This window comes from Grammomys surdaster, unplaced genomic scaffold (genome assembly GCF_004785775.1).
Source record: "Grammomys surdaster isolate TR1022 unplaced genomic scaffold, NIH_TR_1.0 62, whole genome shotgun sequence".
Classification (NCBI taxonomy): domain Eukaryota; kingdom Metazoa; phylum Chordata; class Mammalia; order Rodentia; family Muridae; genus Grammomys; species Grammomys surdaster.
In genome coordinates this window covers 22,626,777-22,651,707 of record NW_021604564.1, presented here as the reverse complement: position 1 = coordinate 22,651,707, position 24,931 = coordinate 22,626,777, and the positions used below count along the sequence as shown (strand labels likewise).

General features: G+C 41.0%; 1 pseudogene; it reads right to left on the bottom strand.

The window, feature by feature from the left end:
- Nucleotides 1-19,287: 19,287 nt before the first annotated feature.
- Nucleotides 19,288-20,248, bottom strand: LOC114618819 (annotated as a pseudogene).
- Nucleotides 20,249-24,931: the final 4,683 nt, after the last annotated feature.

Sequence of the window (24,931 nt, the reverse complement as noted above, 5' to 3'; positions counted from 1 at the left end):
AGAAGAAGAAGAAGAAGAAGAAGAAGAAGAAGAAGAAGAAGAAGAAGAAAATAGAGAGAGACCTCTATGTGCTAGGATAATGTCAAGACTCTTAACTCCGCTGTAGAAAAGAATTTCAGGACAACTCATTGTGAGATAGAGTAGGAGTTTATTAAGAAGATGTTTTAACACAGAGTTAAGCACTAGAGTTAAGAAAAAGAGAGGTAGGTGCTGAGGGAAGGATAAGACACACCCAAGAGTGGTGGGTTGGGGTTTCTGAAGAGAAGCTCCTTACAGTTTTTACCATAAACATATCTATGATATGGGTGGATGTTGAGCTTATAATTCAAAGAGTGGCTAAGAAACCTACATAAACTCATGCAGTGGCAACACTGAACAGTATTGCAGCTAATGAGGTAAAACCATATCTCAGAAGGGTTTCCTGGAAAGTTAAGATATGTCTATGTTAGCAAAAGTCTATCATCTTGTTTGTAATAGTCCCCAGAAAAATCAGATTTACATCCAAGAAAGGAATAAACCATACTTGGAGGTCATATCTGTTCAGGCCTCAACCCAATTCACTGTAATTTTAACATTCTTATTTGAAATCTTGTTATATAAAAGGAATCTAATCTCCATATAGGTAAACTTCATGGCAAGTTTTGTTGAGTGTGCTAGAATTCTTGTCTCTCAGATGAAGTTTCAACTGACTCCTAATGGGTTGTCTAGTTTTATGTCATCTTGACACAAAGTAAAGTCACCTGAGAGGAGAGAACCCTTAAATGATGAAAATGCCTCCATCAAACTGGCCTGTGAGCAAAGCTATAAGGAATTTTCTTGATTAACAATTGATGTGCAAGGGCCCAGCCCATTATGGGTGGTGCCCTCCCTGGATGGGTGGTCCCAATTGCTGTAATAAGAAAGGAGGTTGAGTAAGCCATAAGGAGCAAGCCAGTAAGCAGCACGCCTCCATGACCTCTGTATCAGTTCTTGTCACCAGGTTCCTGCTTCAATTTGAGTTGCTGCCTTGGCTTCTCTTAATGAACTGTGACTCGAGCTATATAAGCCACAGAAGCCCTTTCTTCCCTAAGCTACTTTTAGTCATGATATTTCATCAAAGCAATAGTAACCAAGACCTGGTGAGGGACTCCTTACTTTCCCCACATTCCCTTAGATTTCTCTGCCTCACCTCTCAGGAGCTTATCGCTGGAGTCTGACCCTTGAGCTGACACACAGCCATAGGAGGGCATCAAGAACTGTGTGTGTAGATCTCTAGAAGCCCAGCAGCCTTCTTCAATCAATTACTTAAATCTTGTTTTGTTTTGCTTTGCTTTTGTTTTTAAGACTTAGTCATCATTTTTCATGAGGAAAATAGCATTACCTAAATTGCTGGCCATCATAAAGATAAAATGATTATTTTATTAAGATATCTATTATATCAAAGCAGGTGCCCAGTTAAAGCTTGATGATTATTGACTAGGAAATCCCATTGTGTTAAGACTGACCCTGTAACAACTATATACCACAAGGATAGAGCAATGTCTGTGTACAGGATCTAGACATCATCTTTCAGGTTCCAGAGCTCTGGGTGTTATCAAGATCAAGCTGAAATATCTCTGGGGACCTTTTGTAGGTGACAAATAATTAAATCTTTATCTTTGAGATTAAAATTACAAGAACCACAAGACAGAACTCCATCTTAAAATTTGAAATTTAACTGAAGGTAAATTCTTACATAAAACATAGCTGAGAAAGCAACCTTGATGCAACAAGAAATAGGTGGACAGAGGCAGAGACACTGCTCAGAGCCTTGACCCAAAAAGGACCTCCTTCCTATGACCCTGGAAGAAGTCTCCAACCTCTTAGGAAAGGGCATCATTAGGCTGCATGTAAGAACTCACTGAACGCTACATGAAGGGGTACATGCAGAAGAGCCTAATGTTTGACTCAGCAAGGACAAACCAACAGGGTAAATTACAGCCATCATTAAGAAGTGAACCCATGCAAGTTGAAATTGAGGTGACCGAAACTTTAGCCCCAGAGGAGAGAAAAAAAACCCACAAAGAGATGCTATAGTTCAAATGAGCCTGAACACGTGATCTGTTGACTGCACTAGACCCATATTCTTATGTGATCCCTTTCAGCTGGGAATAAATCAGTTATTCCCCCTTCATGTTTCTCACTCAGGTTCTGTAATGACCAAATTGTTTTATCCCCTCAAATTTTCATTTCTAAAGCTCTGAGAACACACTCACAGTCAAGGAAGTATACCTGAAACTATGGAAGACACTGCCTGATGACTCACAAACAGGTTCATACTTAGCTCACTTCCTAATGCACCCCAGGATCACGTGCCCAAGGAATTGTGCTGCTCATGGTAGGCTGAGCCCTCTTACACCAATTAACAATCAGGGCAGTCCCCCAAAGATATCTGGTATGGGTGCCCCCTCAATTGAGACTTCCTTCTCAGGTGATCCTAAGCTGTGTGACGTTGACACTTAAAGCTAACTAGAACAGTGGCCAGATGCATCTCAGTGTTAATTAATTAGTTGGCAGTTAGGATTGGCACAATTTGTGTAGAAAGTAAGTCACAGAAGTGGACCCTTCTCTCACTGTGACTGGATACATGTGGAAAAGTCAGGGTCATGCTGACTGTCAGTGTGGCCCAGGGGTTGACAGGAAAGCTGTTGGTTCCTGAGGTTATGATTGATAGCTCTAAGGCTGTATTTTACTGTAAGAGAAAAATAAGGATTGCATTTGCCGTGTCCTCACAACTCAATAATTTATTCTGTGACGAAAAGTTTATTGACCAATATAAATTTGCTAACTCCTTTAAATTTGCAAACTTAAAGCTAACGGCTAAACTTACTAAGAAAACAAAGCATGCACCCCTAAAAATCTATGCAAATGTTTTTATACCTGAATAACTAAAGAAGAGTTCAGTTCTGGAGAGGAACATTTTGGTACATAATAAAGCACCTGCCTAGCACACCTGAGGTCCTAGATTTGATCTCCAGAATGAGAGAATGAAGGAAGAGAGTGTATCAGTCAGAGTTTCCTAATGGAACAGGATAGGATCTATCTATCTATCTATCTATCTATCTATCTATCTATCTATCTATCTATCTATCTCTGTCTCTCTTTATACATACATACATACATACATACATACATACATACATACATACATACATGCCATAAATGCACATACACACATATATATATGTATGAGATGTATTGATGTATATATGTATGAGATGTATTGAAGTTGTGCACAGGCTATGGTATGGGTAGTCTAACAATGGTTATCTCCTGCAAAAAACACCAAGAATCCTGTGTCAGTTCAGTCCAAGAGAATGGATGACTCAGCAGTCCCAAACAAGTGCTAAAGTCCCAGAGAATTCCTAGAGAGCTGCTAGTCTTCTGTCTTCATTGGAATCCCGAAGGAGTAGGTTCTAACATCAGTGAAGGAATGCCGCAGCAACAGGAGAGATGAGCTTACCAGTAAGAGTGAGGGCAGGAAAGTGAAGGAAAAGAGATTCCTTCTCCCAGGCCCTTTATGTGGGGTATCACCAGAAGCTGTGGCCCAGATTTAGGATGGGACTTCCCACCTCAAAGAATCCAATGGTGGAGATCCCTCAGAGCCATGTCCAGGTGCTTGATTTTTATCTGATGCCAGAAGTAGTCAAATCAATAACCAAGATTAGTTGTCACAAGAAGGAGGGAGAAAAAAAGGAAGGAAGGGGAGGAGAAAGGGAAAGAAGAAGAGAGGGAAGGATAAAAAGGAAGGAAGGAAGGAAGGAAGGAAAGAAGGAAGGAGCAAGATATGGAGAAAGAAAGGTGAGTATAAAGGGAGAGGGAGGAGGTGAAGAGTGGGGAAGGAGGGATTATAGACCAGAACCATGTAAATTTCCAAAGAAGATAATGGTTGTATTTCAGAAGTGTATCCTAGGTAAGTTACCCAAATGCTTGAGTCAGAAGCAGTGGGGGATGTGATCGCTGAGCCTTTGCCTCCTGTCCACAACTTTTTATTATCAAGGACAAACCTGAACTTTAGATCCAGTCACACCAAAGGTTGAGATTCTGGTTTTAAACTCCAATAGTCTTATCTGTGACTGATATCTGGATTTTTTTTCAATCATTCAAACTGTGCAAAGTATTTGCAAGCCTCCAGTCCAGAAGCCAGTTCACAACCTTGCCTGTGGGTTCTGTGCACCACACCCTTGAACATCTGCTCAAATATCCACAAGTATGCAAAGTTTGTCTTACGTCAGAGTCATCATCAGAGAAGGTGGACTGGCCTCGCCCTAAGCTGACAGTATGTGAGAGGTAGAAGAGCCCTTGGCTTTGGGTGGGAGACCAGGACTCAGTCAGCTCCACTGATAACCTCTGACTACTCAAATGACAGATGATTGACTTTCCTTTTGCACAGATCACACCTGCCATGAAGAAAGCATTTCCTGGCTCCACGCCAGGAAATGCACTATAGGTCAGTAAGCACACATTGCTCACCTCTGTCACCATAGCTATAGGATATCACCTGTGCCAGCAACTGTCGCTCTCCCACATCTGAAAGCTAAGCTCCACAGGAGCAGAAATCTATATTCCCAGAAGCTAGCACAGTGTCTGGGACATTGACTTTACTAGATACCGCTTGAATAGATTAATTCATTATAAGCAAGGAGACTATTTTCTGGGTCAGTGTGCTCATGTTGCAGAATACTAAGTGTAGTTAGAACTATACATTAAAGCCAAGCTGTGGAGTGTGTTTGAGTCAACACTAAGCTTTATGTATCTTGGCAGAGGTCATTAACAATAGTTTTTATTTTTTGAGTGTAGGATAATGATTATAAATATTATAGTTTGACAAATTACTATGACAACATTTTGAAACTCCTAGAAAAGAAGAGTAGGAACAAGTGGCACTTGCAAGTTTCTCAGTGATTGCAGCATGAGATGGAGATGAGAACCCCCCCAACCCCCCCCGGCCATTCCCCCACCCCCCCCCATACACAGTCTAGGGGCAGTTAGTATGAATGACTAGTTAGGTGTCAGTGTTAAGCAAGGGAGGTTCTTGCCATTCTTTGGTTCGCAGTCTCCAAGATGAGCATGATCAGCAGAGGAATTCAGAAGTTTGACATAGGGGTTTGTTACTGTCTTAGTTTTCTTCCCTCTTGCTGAGATAACACACTCTAACAAAGCAACTTAAGGGAGAAAGGGTTTACTTGGACACAAAGCCAGGTTATAGTGTGGCATGCTGGGGAAGTCAAGGCTGCAGGAACTCAAAGAAGTCAGTCATATCAGTAAGGCATAGACAACATGAATTAATGTGTGTTTGCTTGTTCCCAGCTAGTTTCTCTTCTTTTATACAGTCCAAGGCCAAGCCCAGGAAATGATGCCAGGTACATTTACAGTGGACCTTACTATCTCAATTAACCCAATTAAGAAGATCCTTCACAGGCTTACCAGCAGGCCAGCCTAATATGGACAATTCCTCATTGAGACTCCTTCGTGATGATTCCAGATCGTGTCAGATTGACAGTTAACACTAACCATCACAATTACTACCTTGAACTGACAGCTGGTGCTGGGCAGCCAATAGAAATGTCTGGCGAGTGACAGGAGTAACCACACAAATGTCCTTCTGTGAGTGTTCTGAGTGCTTGCTCAGCACCCAACAACTAATCAGGTTCTGGGGATTTGGAGCAGCAAGGGGATTGACAACTAGCAAGCAGACTAGACACTATCATTAAAACCACATGGGATAATAAGTGCATTTGATGTATGAGTGGTTGATATGCCAGGAAAAGGAAGGAACAACAGCCCCTGTGAGGTTCATGGTACAGCCAGAGCTATGAGGCAAGGGTTTCCCAAGGAGACTGCTCTTTCTATCACATGGTCTGGATCTCACTAGAGATGGAGACAGAATGCTTTATGTTGAAGAATAGACATAGAATCCTTTGTAAAATTTTATGGAAATGAGAAATGTGTATGTAACAGACAGCTATAGAAGGCTAGGAGGCCACATGCATCCACTTCACAGACTGTATAGCTTGATTGTTTCTTAGAATCACATGAAATCCTGTGATTCAGACTTACTTTTACAAATAGAGAGACTAAGGATATAGAATATATTTAATAAATTCTATGTACCTTATGAGCATCTGGAGTACGCTGCAGATATGTTAATTTGAAGATAGGCTAATAGGTGATCTTTGCTACAGCTTTCCACTTGAGGTTGTATTCAGATCCCTTTCCTTGTTCCTGGTTGATTTTTACTTTTATTTATTTATTTTTGCCAACTTGACACAAGCTAGTCTTGGAAGAGAGAGCCTCAGTTAAGAAAATGGCTCCATCAGATTGACCTATGGAAAAACTTGTAACAGCATTTTTTTTATTAATGCTTCATATGGGAAGGGGGCAACCTACGACAGTGGCACCACCCATAGGCCAGTGTCCTGGAATATATAAGAAAGCAGTCTGAGTTAGCCATGGGAAGAAGCCAGTCAACCACAGCCTCTGCTTCTGTTCCTGCCTTGACTTCCCTCAGTGATGGGCTGAAGCCTGTAAGCCAAGTATAAACCCTTTCCTCCTGAAGTTACTTTTGTTCATGGTGTTTATCACAGCAATAGAAAACAAGTCTCAGGAAAGGAGTAATTCTGATTGTCTGTGTCCCAGCCATGAGGTTGTCAAGTACAGACATGTGAACAGAGAGGGACAGTTCATTGCTAGAATCGAATCAGGAGCCGGTCTCTGTGCAAATGTAGAGGAGATTATTTTTGGTCACGCTCTACCATCCATTGTAGAGCAACTGCTTGGAATTCACAACTGTAATTATTAATATTTGGCACTTTTTAATACTAGAATATCCTAGTTAAGAATCTTTAACTTTTGAGGTAGAAAACTTAGTCTTTTCTTGGAACATGCGAGTCATTCCTAGTTGCTTGAAAAACTATTTGAACTTACAGAGAGTTTCATTTCTGCTAAATCTAAGTAAATGCCTATTTTAAAAAGCAGTCAATTAAACAAACAAACAAAAAAAGCAGTCAATTACCAAGTTTTGAAAGCCCTGAAGTCCTTGTTGAATATCCTAAGACTGTAACAAACAATCCCTAAGGTTTCTGCAGCTTGGTCTGTAGGATGCTTGGTGGAAAAACAACCAAGGCATGCAGTTAACTACTTAGGGCAGAATCTGCAGGAAGCAATGCATATCCAGCGCCTTGAGATAACTGCAGGTTTCTACAACCGTTTGTTAAGTTCTTGAACTGACAATCAATGCGTAATTCATTTAAGTTAGATGAAAAAGAAAGGTAAGACAATGTTGTGCCGTGTAGATGAATGTTTTAAATTTTAAGTTTAATGTTTTAAGACATGAGGAATAACAGTCTGCCAGCTGATTCTAGAGCATCATATTTACACATTAAAGGAAACTTTTTATTTCCCACTGTGTTGTAGCATCTTTCTAGAACAAATTCCCTCTACTTGACTGTGCTTTTACAATGCATTTATTATACCACAAAGGTTTGAAAATAATGAAATTTCTGAAGAGAATCTCTTTTGCTTTTTATGAAATATTTCTCTATATTGTATTTTTCAGAGGGGGGAAAATCGCCTAGACATTGTTTTAGATAACACAGAGAAAATCCTAGCACTAGGTAACCACTAATCAATCAGGACTTTCAAGGAGGGTATAAATTTCAGATTTTCTTGTAGGTGATTTTGACCGATTGACTTAGAGACAGGCCCTCCCGTCTCTCAGGGTTGCCTCCCACTAGCTATAAGGTTAACAGCCATGAACTTCTGGTTCTCCTGTCTCTACCTCTAGATTACAGGCTGGGATTACACTCACACACCACCAGGCTCCTTTTCTATTGGTCAAACTCCCCTTGTGCAGGCTCACTGAACACCCTGACTGAGATACATCCCCAGAGAGACTGCATTTCAGTTTCTAGTGATACAGTTTGAGGTGTAGAATAGGGTATTGCCCCCAAGATGAGAAGAGATCAACCATTGGCCAAAATTTAGCGAGGAGCACTGAACAGTGACTCTATAATAAGACCAGGGGGGACATTGCTTTCCCCTGACCCCTGCTAAACTCCCCAGAGTGGAAGGCCTGCCTACACTTACCAGCTATTGTCACCATGGTTGACTTGGTTAGGACAGTGGAAGAGTTTCCTGGCTTATTTGAGGCTTATCTACCTATTATTCCTTTCTGGGCTTTCCAAGTTTTACTCAAGAAATATGACTATACATTTAAATGTATTAGAATAAATCTATTCATCCAGATGCATGTGTGGCAGAAATTTTCCTGCCCAATCTATTTGCAGTGGGAGGTCTATGATTGGATAGGGAAAAGCGAGGAGGAACTAAGGGAGGCAGAGATGGGAAGGCAGAGACAAACGGGAGGAGAGAGAGAAATGTGGCGGAGACGGAAGCTGACATTAACGACCGTGGCTACCAAACTTTGGCAGAGATGATATAAAATGTTTAGGATAGATGGGATAACTTGTTTAATCTGTGTGAGCAACTTGTGATTTGAGTATTTGCTGATATATAAATCAGTTGGTTAACTTTAAGTATTAAGAATCTTATTTCTATCGGGTACTGAGTATTGTGATATCTACCATGAGGATAACGATTATTGTCTGAGGTTAAGCCAAGCACCGTGGGGGTGGCAGAGTTGGCCCAGGGGCCATGCCTAGAGCTGTGGAGGCTGCGGAGCTGGCCTTTGAAGGCAGCAGCCAAACCTCATGAGCAGCCCAAAGTCTCATGGGCCCCAGGCCGGCGCCACAGAGGCAGCCAGCCGGTGCCAGACTCTAGTGCGGGAGCATGGCAGCAGAGCTGGGAGCCAGGGGCCATCCTTTTCTAATACCTCCCGCAACATGTATGTGTGTGTGTGTGTGTGTGTGTGTGTGTGTGTGTGCACGTGCGTGTGTGTCTACTTAAATTGTAATCTATGAAACACTAAAACACGATTTTAAACTATTAAAAGAGTATGTGTTGGTTGTTGATGATTTTTCTTATGCTTGTTAAGTGCAGCAAACATTCCTTCCTAGTTGAAGATTACAAGTTGCCCAAGTGGCTGAAACCATGGAACTTGAGACAGCAAAGGCTGCAGCCAGGAAGAGAGGATGACAGCCATTCCTTATATGTCTAGGGTGAAGGAATGTAGTGCTTTAAGCTGTAATAGGACAGGAACGTGGGAAAAGTCAGCTTTGTGTAAGTTCTCTGATTCTCACATCGCTTCCTAATACTTGGGGTCCATGGATGCTGAGCAAGAATCCTTAAAATCTACCTTGCTACATGCCTCTCTCTAGTCTCATCTGGGGAAGGATCCTTGAATGCAGCCTTTTAAAAAACAAATGAGTCCTTTTCCACTCAATACCTCCACAGAGTCACCAGACCCTTGACTGACAGTATCTTTATCTGCAATCTTGAGTCATAATTACTACAGCACTCCCTATTACCCACCATTGCTCCTCAGAAGGAACATGGATTCCAAATGGCATTCACTGAGCAAGCAGAAAACTAGGACAATTACTGAAAATTACAGGGTTTTAAGTACAACGCGATGAGCCCTCTCCTGCCTTCCACAGATCAGACTATTTCAGCACCAAGGAAGCTAGATTTGTGAAGCTGAAGCATTATATATTTTAATTTCTATTTATCCCTATCAGAAAAAAAACCTATATTCATTTGTTTTCCCCTCTCAATAAAAATCACATTTCCACCCCTGTAGCATCAGGGATTGAAAGTACAACCTTTACACAGGTGAGGCAAATGTTCTTCTACTAAACTAAAGCTCCAGCTCTCTTTTTATACTTCATTTCAGTCTCATTAAATGGTACAGTCTGCACATGAACTCAGGATACCCTGCCTCCCTGTGGAATGGTGGGATGACAGGTCTGTGATATTTGGTTCAGCTTTAGTCTTCAGTATTGACCAAGTTTTCTGAACTTAACAAACCCCATCCATGACTTTTCTTGCTTAAACCCTACACCTTCCAGATCTTTCTTGGTTTCCCTGGGGAAAACCTTCTTTGTTACCCTGACAATACTTTCAAGCTCTGCTGAGCATCCAGTGTGACTGTTACCATGGTTACTTATTTGTAACCATCCTTCCTACAGAATGAGCACATGGCAGATCTGAGGCACATCCCGCCTCTGCTCCCAGCATCTGCACCATGTGTAATCAAATCCAGTTAAAAGGATCAAGATACCTGTTCTTTATGACACCTTTAGAATGACCTCACTTCTCACCCGCTCCACAAAACAATTTATCTCTTTGGTTATCTATTTCTTTTTATTTGTTTGGTTTAGATTTCAGGATGTGGAGATAGATGAATATTAAAATGATCTTTTAAAACATGCTATTATAAATGAATTATATTCTCACCATGTATTCTAAGCCAACCTATCCTCTGATGCAGAATAACAATCTATGCAAATTTTTCTCTCATCTTAAATTTTGACAAATCATGATCTCATGCTACTTGAAATACTACTCAAGCTCTTTATAATAATGGAACCTCTCCTTTTGTGTTCTAATGCCCTAACCAGGACATTTCTATCACCCGCTCGACGTTCCAAGGAGTATCAAGGAAGAGGAGGTGGAAAGAGTATAAGATACAGAAGATAGGAAGAAAGGCTGTGAGGAGCTATCTGCTAGGCATGATGTGACCATTGCCATCATGGTCTCTGCAGGTGTGCTTGCCTACTCTGACCCACACAAGACTGGCCCAGTCCACAGTCAGTCATAGGAAGGGGAAATCACATGGGTCTTACCTCTCTCTGCTAACCCATTGACTACTGATGGATTCTAGTGGAGAGACCGTCATTTTCTTCCAATGAGTTCCCACTGGTAAACCCACTAGGCTCCACTAGACTGGTCCATGCTTACAGTCATGTAGAAGATCCTGGATAAACTCAGCAGGACACAAAACAAAACAAAAGACCAGAATGTGGGAAAGAGATCTGTAGGGAAAAAGAAAGACATGATAGAGGATGGTGTCTGAGGGTTTCTGTTGCTGTGAAGAGACACCATGATCACAGCAACTTCTATAAAGGCTGGGGCTGCCTTCTATATAACTGGGGCTGCCTTACAGTTCATAGGTTCAGTCCATTAGAATCATGGCAAGAAACATGGCAGCATGTAGGCATTCCTAGTGCCTAAGGCAGCCAAGAGTTCTGCATCTGAATTTGTAGACAGCAGGTAGACAGTGAGACACTGGGCCTGGCTTGAGCATTTGAGACCTCAAAGACCATCCACAGTGACACATTTCCTCCAACAAAGCCACACCTACTCCAACAAAGCCACACCTCTTAATAGTGCCACTCCTTATGGTTCTAATTAGAATGCATTATACACACATATGAAATTGTCAGAGAACAAATTTAATAAAAAATATTTTAAAAGAATATAAAAATAATTCTGTGCTCTAGCATATGCAATGTTGGGTTTCATAAGAAAATTCTCTATGTGCATAGCACAAAGTTGATTTCCAGATTCTCTTTGCCAGGAATTTGATCTTTAATTCTCTGGTCATTGACAATCCATCAAGGGTCTTCACAGTATTGAGCTCTCATCCTGTTCATTGATATACTAAACTTTGAATTTAAAGAATTCTTTTTTTAAAAGTTTGTTTATTTATTTATTTATTTATTTATTTGTGTGAATTGTGCAGAGGTCAAAGACACCTTCTGGGAGTCAGTTCTCTCTTTCCAGCATATGGGTCCCAAGGGATTGAACTCAGGTCTTTAGACTTGGCTACAAGTGCCTTTACCTGCCGAGCCAGTCCTCTGAAGCAGTAGAAGGAAATCAATATCCACCAGTGATCCACCAAAGTTCAGCAGTATGAGAAACAAAGGACATTAAAACTCCTCATTTGTGGAATAAGACTCAAGCTTATGCAGGAAACACTATCTTTCCAGATGACTCAGGACTATGTAATGACACATTGCATCAATGAAACCATTGCCAGCTTTGACCTGAGACTATTGAGTTCATAAATATAAAATAGATGGACCAGGTATGCATTCAGTATTCTGAATATTCAAATTAGGTAACTGCCAGGTGGCAGGTTTTATGTTTAGCACTGTATTGACTTACAAAGGAGTAACTAAGGAGTTTATCCTAAGGTAATATCACAATGTTAAGTAAAAGTACGTGAATTTTATAAGTTAAACTGTGTCTGCTAAATTAATAAGTTTAAGCCTAGATATTCTGAGGACTATAGCCACTCAATCTCCATTACCCACAAGTGATAGCTTTTCCAAGAACCAATGATGTGAGCATGTAAGAAAAAATCAGTTAATTTTAACCTGAAACTTAACAATAAAAGAATTTAGATAAAACTGTGAGATACACACGCACGCACACACACACACACATGTTATTGAAGATCATATTTCCCAATTATGGTTAACATAGTCTGAATTGTATTGTTTTTACATGAAAAGAAGCTGCCAAGCAAGCACAGATATTTTCCAGTATAATGGGGAATATTTCTAATGCTGGCCAGTTTGACTGTTATAAATCAGAACTTACAGATCTCTAGGTATTAATGTGATGTTACTTGTCCAGTAGGTGCTATGAATACAGTTTGTTTACTTGTTTCATACCAAATTGAGTAAAGCACATGAATTCTAGAGCCCAGCTTGAGGCAGGAGTCAAGGCTCGGCGATGCAGAGGCTCTTGTCAAAGGCTGTTACTTGGTGGTTAGAGAAGAAGACACTGCTCTTGTATGCCTGAAAAAACAAGCAGCATGAATAAGTTTACAGAACACTTTAGTGCAATAGAATTGATGGAAGGTTGAATTCTAAACAAATTGCTTTGTATAAAATCTGAAAACTATCTCAGCTGGGGAGATATATGGTTAAATATCCTCATGTATACACAAACATACACACACACACACATACACACACATACCCCACACATCACACACAACTATCACATCTATCTCTGACTTATTAGCATGAACTGAATAGAGGCTTTACGTTATACCATGAACACTTCCTGATTATACACAATTTCATGATAATGGCTGGTGTATGTCACGTGGGTGTCTGAAAACCCTGGCTGAATGCATAGTGGGCATTCAGCAAGATGGATTGTTCCTCATTTGCATGGCCCTTTAGATTTAACCAATCGATTTACATAATGTTCCATCATTGTCCTTTTCAGAAAGCAGCAAGCTTCCAAGCAAAAGAACAGTCAGCAATGGTGACAATGCCATGTTTGTACTTTGATAACTGGACCACTACTCAACCCTGTAAGTAAAGCTTGGGTCCCACCTCATCTTGGCATTTCATCCCCAGCTGTACAAAAGAAGCTTTGGCATAGTATTGGGTAAGATATCTGTCTTACAGGTATTGGGTACTGTCTTAGGATTTCCTTGCTGCAAAGTGACACCATGACCAAAGCAATTCAAGTTAGTAAGCAGCACTCCTCCATGACCTCTATCAGTTGAGCTTCTGTAGCCCTGAAAGGTGTTTGTTTAAGGGAATTAAGATCTGTGAAGTTTAATGACACAGAAAGAACCAACCATCCTACATCAGCTCCTGCCTCCAGGTTCCTGCCCTATTTGAGTTCCTATTCTGTCTCCCTTTGGTGATGAACAGCAATGTGGAAGTGTAAGCCAAATTAACTCCTTCCTCCCCAGCTTGCTTTTGGTCATGGTGTTTCGTCGATGCAATAGAAACTAAGACAGGCTCTTACTGCAGGCTTTTGGGCTTTGATGTCAGACTCAGTGTGACAGATTTAGATTTGAACTCCGATCAGAACCCCAAATTCCTGACTTCTAGAACACCTAATGTCTCATCAATACTCCTATATACCACATGAAGTAAGACCAAAGTACCTTACCATTTGAAACATATGGCTTCCTCCTTGTGCCTGAAGAAAGCCTGGATTAGGCCACCAAGGCAAACTGTTTTGTATGTCTTGAGATACAACTTTATTTAACAAGTGCAAAATATTCATTTAAGTATTACCATGAAGCCTGGCTTTTTGTGCCCACCAGAACCACTACTATTGTTGCCCACTTATCCACTGAAACCTTACTCTGGACTTTGGTGAACAGTCAAATATTACAAAGCTAGCACACCTTCCTACATTGATAGGTAGATGCATTCTGTACTCATTGTCTTGTTTTGTGCACATCAGGTCATGTTGCCTTGTATTAGATGCATTTTGTCGTGTACAATATGCCTTCTATCTGCAGGTTACTAACCTCTCAGGATTGTACCTGCATCAATGCTAGGATCATCTCTGAAACTGTGATTCTGTGACACATAGCAGTGTCTGTCTGCTGTAAAGTCTGTGCTCCATGAATATTAATATACAAAAATATTGTTTGAAAAGTAGAGCAGTCTAAAAGTAGATTTGACTTCCAGTGTGGCCTGGGGCTTTTGGTGTTAGATAACAGATGCACAAATGCTTCATGGATGGGTTCTAAGATGAATGGTCCATTCTTAGTATGATTCCCATGAATCACAATTGAAAGTATTAGAATCCCCTGTAGAGAAAGTGGTAGCGCTCAAACTCAGTGAGTGAGCTATTTAATACCTATCAACAGAATGCAGTGTTTGGAAGTTTAGCTTGTGGTTTAAGCAGCCTGACTCATGGGATTCATTTCCAGTGAAGGAAAGAGGTCCCACACTGACTCTTTTGTTGTTTAAACATGTAATTCGTGGTCTGATCGAGACTCATGTATATAAATGCCAGAGAAGCCTTTCATTACTAAAGGCAACATAAAATATGTATCACCATGTTTCCCTATTGAATCAGGGAAGCAGGAGCCGGAGACCTAAGGTCAGGCTACATTGGGTGTTGGTACTCATAAAACCACTCTAAACACCATCAATAAAAACAATGCTATACATAGCAGCAAGATTGCTTTCATTTGCTTTGCACTGCAGATTTCCTTGATGCTGTAAAAGACTCAGATCATTCTAGTTTTCAAATATTAAGGAGACATGTCACAAGAAAGGGAATCTTCTGCATGGGTATTATTTACTTCTGATATACTATCTCCTTTCCTGGCCTATACAACCATTTCACTTACCATGGAGTTTTTTATGCTTTCTTGAATGATGAAATGCTATTTTCTTAGATATTTTATCAAAGAAGTTGCTGGTTTCTTTTTTTAATTTATTATTTATTTATTATACATGTGTGCCTCTGTGTATGAGTATGTGTAGGTTTTCCCTAAGGCCAGAAGAGGGCATTGGCATTCCCAGGTGGTTAAGAGCTGCCTAGTGTTGAGGCTGGGAACTAAACTCAGGCTCTCTGCAAAAGCAGAAACTATCAGAGCCATCTGGAAAGATGTCTCCAGCCTCAAGTGTGTTATTTGCTAATATGAACATTATTCATTTGAGACCATGAATTTCTTCTAGTCACTGAAGGAAAAGTCATAAGCTTAACTTCATATGCTGGTGTGTCCCTGAGTGCTGATTTACTTAACTATTATTCAGCCATCATAATAGCATAGCTGTAGTCACACTGAAGTCATGTAAAAGTGTCCTAAACACACCCGGACTCAGTAAGCTGGCAACAATAAATTCTAGCTGTAATTCTAGGGACCACCCAAGAGCAGCTGCTCAAGAGTTTTGTTTTGACTATTGGTCTTAATTTAAAAGTAGAGATGTTTACAAATGCAAGATGAAGATGCTGATTGCTCCCCTGTGGTTTCTCTCAAGAAGGAAGGGAGGCAGATGGGTCAGCAAGAAGGCTCAGTTGGTAATAGCACTTGCTCCTAAGCCAGATGACCAGAATTCAACTGCCAGATTGCACAGTGGAAGCAGAGAACCAAACCCACTCCTGAAAGTCATCCTCTGATGTTCACACATATGCTGTGATACATACAACACACACACACACACACACACTTTTTTTAGCAGGAAAAACAAAAGAAGGGAATACATTCTTATAGTTGAGATTAGAATGCTTAAATGAATGTTTGTTAATAAGGAGTATACTTAAAATAAGTCCAGAGGAATCTTCCATTTATGACTTAAGAGGAAGCCAGTGAATTTTCAAATCCCAGGGTTGTGGGAAGTTGGAGATTTGAGTTTCCTCAGAGTTTGTAACTTCTGAATTTATGCTAGTTTTGATAATTGCCTAGAAAAGGATTGTGGACATGCCATCATGGTGGAAAGTGATTACAATCACAAGATACCAAAGAAAAGAGTGAGGACAGGGAGCATGAGGACAAATCTCCTAATGCTGTAACCGAAGAGGCAAGCTGGGTAACAGCCGTCATCTCAGGACTTACTGTGGTGGACTTGGGCTAACCATCATGTGATTCCCCGATGAGCCAGGGCTCTGAGATTCTAATGTTTGAGTAAAAAGTGACACATGTCCAGCTTGGCCTCTGATTCGTCTTAAGCCAATCATTTACTCAAAGAGCAGTAATTAATCAGTTCCAATACCAGGTTAGACACTGAAGATATCAAAGAAGCAAGAAGAATTTGTGCTTTCCCTTCCTGGCTCTAGAACTCGGAGAAGAAAGCCTACCCCACCTTCCCAGGTGAGAAAGCTCCTTAGAAATGGATCTGAGCTGGACCTCAAATTTACAAAAGAAAGAAAAGGAAGACACTTGGAGGAACCTGAGGAGGGGGCAAGGGCTCACTGGAGAGAAAGCAAAATCGTAGAAGTATAGGGAGGCTCATTGGTGGAAGGTTGTATTTTTATAGAACTCTGGGAGAAACAGTCTCTCATTACAACATTCTTTGTGCAATTACTGATACTGAAGGCCAGGGGATTTATAATGACCAGTTGTTTATTAGCTCACATACCTGCAAGCCGGAAGTCTAAAACAAACAGAGCACCAGTATGTGGCCAGGGTCTCCAGAATACATGGAAACATGGCAGGGGCATTAAATGGATAGGGGAGGAAGGATGAGATGAGCCAGACTAATCCTTTATAAATAACCCAAACTGTTCTGGGAAGGTATTTCTGGCTACATTTTGTTGCCTTGCAAACACGAGACCTGAGTTCTATTTCTAGAACCCACAAAAAAACTGTGTGGGGCTGCCATGTGCTTATAATCCCAGCAGTGAGTGATAGAGGCAGGTGAATTTCTGGGGCTCACTGGCCAGCCAGCCTACCCTAATTGGTGAGCTCCAGGCCAATAAAAACTCTGTCTAAAAAAAGTAAGGTAGAGAGATAGAACACCCCAGGTTGAACTCTAGTCTCCACACTTATATACGCAAAGGGCAAAGACGTAGGAGCCAATGAACCCAAAAGTAGGTTTGTTATTCTTATTCATTTGTGTGTGTGCATGTACGTGTGCATATGAGTGTGCATGCATGTGTGTGCATGTGTGAGAGTGTGTGTGTGTGTGTGTGTGTATGTGCATGTGGTACAGGTATAAGAATACACTTGCTACAATGTGTGTAGAAATCTACAATGTGTGTAGAACAACTTTATTAGTCAGTTTTCTCCTTCCCCCTTTAAGTGGATTCCAGGCATCCAACTGAGGTAACCACCATCAGCCTGCCAAGCAAGAGCTTTCTCTACTGAGTCACTTTGCCAGCCCATGTTTACTATTCTTGTAGGAGTTTAAATGTATATTTATGCTATATTCATGAGGTGGTTAACCCTTTTCCACTCTCTAATCACGGAGGGTCAAATCTTCCTTTTACTGTATTTCTTCCCATGATCCTCTTGAACAATCCCACAGGGAGTGGTTAAAACCACAGTACTGATGGCATTAAAATGTAGTCAGGGTCCCCTGAGGACACAGAGTTTCCACTCTGTAAATGTGTCATAGCTAGAAAAGCCCTCTTGGCACCTTTGCTTCTGATACAGAAGTGCCAGAAACAGGGACTTTTAACTCATGAAATACAACTGCCTTCTCTTTGGCTATCCCATGTCTTACTCACAAGCGAGCTCAGCTGGTAAAGGTGCTTGCCACTAAAAGCCTGGTGACCTGAGTTCAGTGTCCACTATCCTTATGGTAACATACTTTATCCCTCCAAAGGTGCCATGTGAAGAGTGAGAGAATACTCACAGTTCATACTCCATGTACAATAGGAAATGTTTCATTGTAATGAAACATTATTGTAGTTGTCAGAGTTGGATTGTTTCATATACAAAATAATAATGCCCCGCCAGCTTAAAGGAAACGATGCTAGATATTTAAAAGATGCTAAAAGATGCCTTTTAAGTGCAACCTGTGCTGGACTTGGTCCTGGAATCATCAGTCTCTATGTATTGTGGCTTAATTCTGTCCACCAAGAAGTGAGGTTGGATGCTCATTACAGAGGGAGCTAGGCCAGCATCACTGCTGAGTGACTGCATTTTCCAAAGATGGAGTGATTTGCTGGTCTGGTTTGCTCCTGTGTGTCTATCTGTTGTGTGAATGGACACACACCTGCATCTAATTTGAGTTGCAGCACATGTTTCAGCAAGAATAAGAGAATGTGTGGAGAAGGCTTTTCTTGGTAATGCTAACTGCCTGCTTTTACCATCTTGAGTTTGGGGCTAAGGAATATTTTAAGATTACGGAGCAATATAGGCAAGGCTGATTGACTGATGGATTAAGTACTTCCTACTTTCTTCTATCATTCTCTCCTTTCCTCCTTTCTACTTTGCCAGCTTGTGTAACCTGAAAAAAAGCCAAATAAAATAGCTAAAACTTGAGGCCTTTCAAGAAAAACATTCAACATATTTTTATTTTTATAGGCAAAGAAAAAGGTTTCAAGTTTAATTTTCCATTTTTTTACTTGTTGCATGTGTGTGTGTGTGTGTGTGTGTTTGCGTGCACACTCATGTATGTGCATGCATGTTTAGAAGTCACAAGGCAGCTTTCTGTTCTCCTACCATATGGGCTCCAGGAATCAAACTCAGGCCCTCAAACTTGACCTCAAGCACTGTAGCCAGCTGAGCCATCTTCACAGCTCTAGTTTTACTTTTAATAGTCAAAATTAAATTCTGAAAAATGCATCTTCAAAAGAAAGTAACTATAATGTTTTTATAAAATATGATACTTCATGATAACCTATTAGTAACCAAAGCCCGCTTTAAACTCAAGGTGTCTGGAACATCTAGTTTTGAATTAGCTTCCTCAGCAGCTCACCTGTAGGATTTCATGCACCATAAGAAGTTTCATGACTTTGACATCATTTTGTTTTAGCATATCCTTAACCTATAGGACCATTATTGTCCTGGGGTGAAATGGATATCTTTTCAAAATGTCAGAATTTATTTATTTATTTATTTATTTTATGTGTAAGTGATAAACACACTTCTTCTCTTTATTGTTATTAAGGTTTTGCCAGTGTCTTTCAGTTACAGAGCACTTATTTAATTCCACTATTGGCCATGGTCTGGGCCCTGCAAACTCCCTTCTCCTTCACCTCAAAGGGAGCTCCTTTATACGTGGCCACACACTCATCCTTGGTGTGCAGGTCAGGCTGGATCTGCGCCCCAGATCTTCTTCTTAGGGTTCAGCTCCTTGTCAGGCTTTCCAGGGAAAGCATCAAAAGTAATTCTGTCTCCAGGAACAGACCCGTGGGGAGGGGCCAGAATTTCCACTTTCTCTGGTGAACTGGCACACATCACCATTGCTTGAGACAGTACTCCCCGCATTTTTGCAGGCTTCAGATTACAAAGTAAAACCACCATCCGATTTTGCATCTGTTCTAGAGGAACGTGATTCACCAGCCCGCTGACGACCGTTCGTGGGGCAGCTTCTCCCACATCGACTTCTTCCACATACAGTGAATCTTCATCGGGGTGTTTCTTGGCAGTAACGATACAACCAATTCGAAGATCCAGGCGCGACACGTCTATAGGCTTAGAGTCAGCACTTGCTGCTGCTGACTGCTGCTTCTTCTCCTTTTTCTCTCCTTTCTTTTCAGTCTTCTCTTTTACTTTCTTTACTTCTCCTCCCCCTCCTTCGATCTGTTCTTTTGTACCAGAAGAGATGGTGGTTGTTACTGATGGAGACCGTATCACGCTTTCAGAAACAGTACAATTAGTCTCTAGTGAAGTACTCGATGGAACAGGTACTTGCTTCACTCCATTGTGAATGTCTGCCTGAATCAGCTCTTGCTTTAGTTCTTCTATTTCTTTTTTCAGTTTAGCATTTTCAACTCGAAGTTTCTTTTCTTCTCTCAAAGTTGCCTGCAAAATTGCTTTCTCCTTGAGAAGAGCAACCTGCTGCTTGAGATACTCAATGATCTGATCCGCCTCTGCACCCTTCTGCTCCAGCCTCTTCAGAACAGCATCATTAGTTGCCATCTTTCCCCAGAATCGGCAGAAAATCCTCTTCCTCACTCGCTTCATTTTGCTGTCTTGTTTATGCAAGGGACAGGCGGCCGACCAGAATTTATTGACTAGTGATAAATTCACATGGATCTTGTTAGGTCCAATTTTCTGGGTAGTCCTGACTCCACTTGACAGCTGAAACATGGTTTTATGTTGTTGTTGTTTTTTTTTTTCCAATTCTAATATATAAGTATATGTATAGCCTAAGAACACCTGGAAAAGGTGTGAAGAAAAAGTAACCCTGTTCAAGGATTCCAAAGGAGACTCAGTGGAGACTGAGGACTGACAGAGGGTAGAGAGAGCTCAGTGGCAGGACACTGGAGAAAGTGGGTGAAACCCCAGCGCCAAGTCATAGGGTGGCATAGTTGACCCAGGCTGATGGGCTGAATCCACTTGTGGACACAAGGTTTAGGACCATAGAGCCACAGGGCCACAGAGATGAGATGTAAGGCCAGGTCCAGAAGGATGAGTGGATAGATACAGTTCAGGAGGACATGTCAATCTCAGGGCCTGTGCTGAACGGGGTGCTTGGGAGCACTTGGGAGTTCTCAGCCTGATGGTCCCTTGATGCACTCACCAGGTGGTCACATGACAGCTTGTAGGGTTGTCAGCAATCTGACATTATGAGGTCCTGGTGCCTGGTTTTCCTGATAGAATTTTAATCAGTTTGCTTTGATGGATTTGTAGGGCAACACTGGTTTCACCTTTAGGTCTAAGTTGTCTGGCAGTCTGTGCCTCCTGATGATGCCTGACATGAGGTGGAATCTACACACACAAGGACGCACTGAGCCCTCCTACCTCGGAGTCTGCACTGAAATGGAGCCAAAAAAAAAAAAACTCTGCTACACAACAAATTGGAGCCAACGAGATCCATAGAGCCACTGGAGCAGGCTCCTGCCTGAAGCTGCTGTTCTGTACAACGTGAAGTAACTGTAAGTGAGTGAGACACAGCCTGCTCAACAGTTACTCTTTTGAGGTCTGGCTCTGTACCTAGGATAAAGCTTTTCTCAAGTAAATTATGAAGCCCATTTGCCTATGATATCTTTTGAACATCATGCTAATATTTTCAATCATTCTAATAAAGAAATAAATTATCCAATTAAACTAACAAGACAGAAATGCTGTCTCTCTTAGGAAGCAGGCAAAATGCTGGCTTAGCCTAATAACATAATAATATTGATGTACTAAAATCTTTCATTGGCATCTCCAGCCAGAGTATAAGGGTATCACTCCTGATAATACTGAGTGATATCACCGAGGAGTCAAATTCTCCTTTATTGCTGGATCTTCTGTCTCATCGCACTGTGGTCCTAGGCTCTCTCTTTCCCTTGCTCTTTAAAAGTCCACCATGTTTTCCACAAAATTGGGTTTCTCTGTTTAGGAATCTGCAAACCTTCTGTCACCCAGGCCCAAGGAGCCGAACCTCTCTCTGTGTCCTCAAGTCTCAAAGAAGTATTTTCTAATGACCTGCATACTAGTCACTACATCTATAAACGCTGACTGCAATCCTGCCCTCCCTTCTGTTCTCTCTGGGGAACCATTCTTTCATCCCCGTAGCCTCTTCCACTCTGATCTGCCTAGAGACATTGTTGACTGTATTCCTCTTCTCTCTTCAAAGAAGCTAGATCCGAACTGTGGTGTTCTGTATGGAGTCATGCTCTAAGATATCAAAAAGCAGCTGGCACAGGAGAAATATCTCTTTGGTTGGCAGTGGAGAAGTCCTGTGTACGCTGCAGTTCCTGTTGGTCCATCACAGGGAGGCTTACAAGCATGTTTATGCACAGATATGTGGTTAGATTGTTTCATCAAATGTAACAAACATAATATGACCAGAGTCAAATGGAAAACAGACTCTTAAGTTGTATAAGTAGCACAATAATTCCTCAGTAGATGATGAATGAATGGAGGAATGAATGATTTCACTTGATATCATAGCCTTGGGCTGGATGAACACTGAAAATAATTCAGTGGTCAGTAATAAATTTCATAGGGTTTAGATATTACAATTTTACATTAGAAACTAACAGCAACGTGTGGTCATGGAATGAAATACTATTAGGAATCTACAGTGTCCTGAACTTCCCTACCTCTTCGAACTTTCACCTTGAGTGGAAACTGAGCCAGTTCTCTTAGTTAACACAGGGAGAATGCATGAATGTGGGTCAAGGGTCACAATCTACTGCAAGGTCAAGAGAGACCCAGACAAGATCATGAGGTCACTTTGGAAAAGCTGAAAAACATCTTTTATATTTCCTGTTTTCAGAAACAGTTTTGCCAGCACAGCAAAGGGGCTGAAAATAGAATTAATGAGAGCAACAGTTCAGCTGCTTTACTATGTATTCAGTAAGAGTTGTGTATAGAATACAACAGTAAACATTAATGAGGCAAGAAAAGAGCCATATAGTAATCACTTTACTATATCCAAGGATACTGTACTAGCTAATCTTATGTCAACTTGACACAAACTAGAGTTCTCTGAAAGAAGAGGACCTCAAGTCAGAAAATGCCTCCATATAATCCAGCTGTAAGACATTTTCTTAATTAGTAATTGATATGGGAGACCCAGTTCATTATGGGAGAGGTCTTGGTTTATATAAGAAAGCAGGCTGAGCAAACCATGAAGAGGAAGCAACCTCCATAGCTTCTGCATCTGCTCCTGCCTCCAGGATCCTCACTGTCTGAGTTTCTGTCCTGACTTCCTTCAGTGATCAACAGTGCTGTGAAAGTATAAGCCAAATAAAGCCTTCGCTCCCTGTCGTGGTTAGGGTTTTATTGCTGTAGAGAGACACCATGCTGTAGATTTTTGAGACTTGACTATTCTTACTCATCTTACACATCTCTAAATTACCAAAGGAAAAAACAAGAAAAAAATGCAGCAGGAATTGGAGGTAGCTAAAATTTGTGTTAAAAATTTCCCTTCTGAAAACAATGTGGTGGTTACATCCATGGCTTCATCATGGGGTTGGGAGGATGTTGTCTGTCAGTGTTCTGAGTGTATGCTCTGACTTCCCCAGCCCTTGTGTTCTCTGCAGAAGAGACTCACAGAGCACAGTAGAGGAGGCAGAGTTTACCACAGAGTGATAACAGAGGAAGTGGCTGAAGTAAGCACTCAGAGGAAAACAATCTCACAGAGAGAGAATAGACAGTGGCCAGACAGATCATTGTGCTGACCTTCATAGTGAGGAAGGCTTTATTTTGTTTCTTAAAGTTTCTGGAACAGCTTTCTTGAGGGGTGTTTCATGTCCAGGTGGTTGACACTTACTTAGAGTGACTCTTCAGGGAGAGGGTAATCGTTTGTCTTTTTCCTTTACCGAATGACTTCTACTAGTTGTTAACCCCACAATCCTTTGGAGCATATGTCTACCCAGGACCAGAAATACAACTCAGATCACATTATTTTGGCCAAAAGTCATGAGCACATTGAAAAGAATTAAAGAGAGCCTGGGGAAGACAGTTCAGGTGGTAAAGTATTTGTCTTGCAACAACAAGGACCTGGGCTCACTATCTAGAACTCAGGATTTAAAAACAAACAAACAAACAAACAAACAAACAAACAAACCTATGTGGATGGCATGTGATGATAATCCCAGCCCTGGGGGAAAAAGAGACAAATGAATCCCTGCAACTTACTGGCCAGCCAGTCTGACCTACTGGGCAACTTCCAGACCATCAAAAAAATCCTGTCTCAAAACAAATCATGCACATGCACATAGGAACAGGCACATAGGAGAATTTAAAAAACAAGAAAATAACTGTTTTTTTTTTAAGAAAATCTATATGTAGCCAAGCTTTCCTGAAAGAAATAACTTTCTCATGGGCTCCATAAAATCCAGCTATATTTCCCTTTTCCTGTCTCTCTGACCCGTGGTCATTTTTCTGGAGAGGCATTTTAAATCTTTAAAAGCAGATATCCTGAGTCTTTCTCTATCCTCTTACTTGATATTTCACTTTCTAAGAAGAGGCTGTAGTGAGACTTTCCTGGTAACTGAGAGAGTTCTATCTCTAATGAACTCCAAGCTTGCTAACTTCTAACTAGCTACATAAGCAAATCAAAATGAAGAAGTGTATTAATAAGAAACATGGCATGCTAGTAAGGCCAGAGGCAGAGAGTACAGAATAGCCATGTCACCATCAGCTGGCAGACAGAATAGAGACTTCTGTAGCTCTCAATCACAGCTGTGTTGTCTTCTTGTAACCACTCCATTACAAGCATTCTTCTTGGTGCAATTTTCCTGAGTTGCGTATAGACCAAAAGACTACTTCCAGTAATAGAGGAAAATACTCTTTTTGTCTATACACAACTCAGGAAAATTGCACTGAGAAGCAGGGGAAGGGGGATGGGATAGGGGAGTTCTGGGAGGGGGGAGTGGGAACCAGGAAAGGAAATAACATTTGAAATGTAAATAAAGAAAATATCCAATAAGAAAAAAATTAAAAAATAAAAGTAAAAAAAAATGAAAATTCAAAGTTAAAAACCAAACAAAACAAGAGTATTTCCATTCTACAAAGAAAGTGCTTCTTGTGATCAAAATATAAGCTTACCCAAATTTTTTCAAAAGGCAAAAAAAAAAAAAAATGCAGACACTCAGTGCACAAAGCTAACTCACTACTTATCCAAGATGACATAACAAACCCTGGAGAAATCACAGAGCTGTGTACAACTCCAATTTCTGT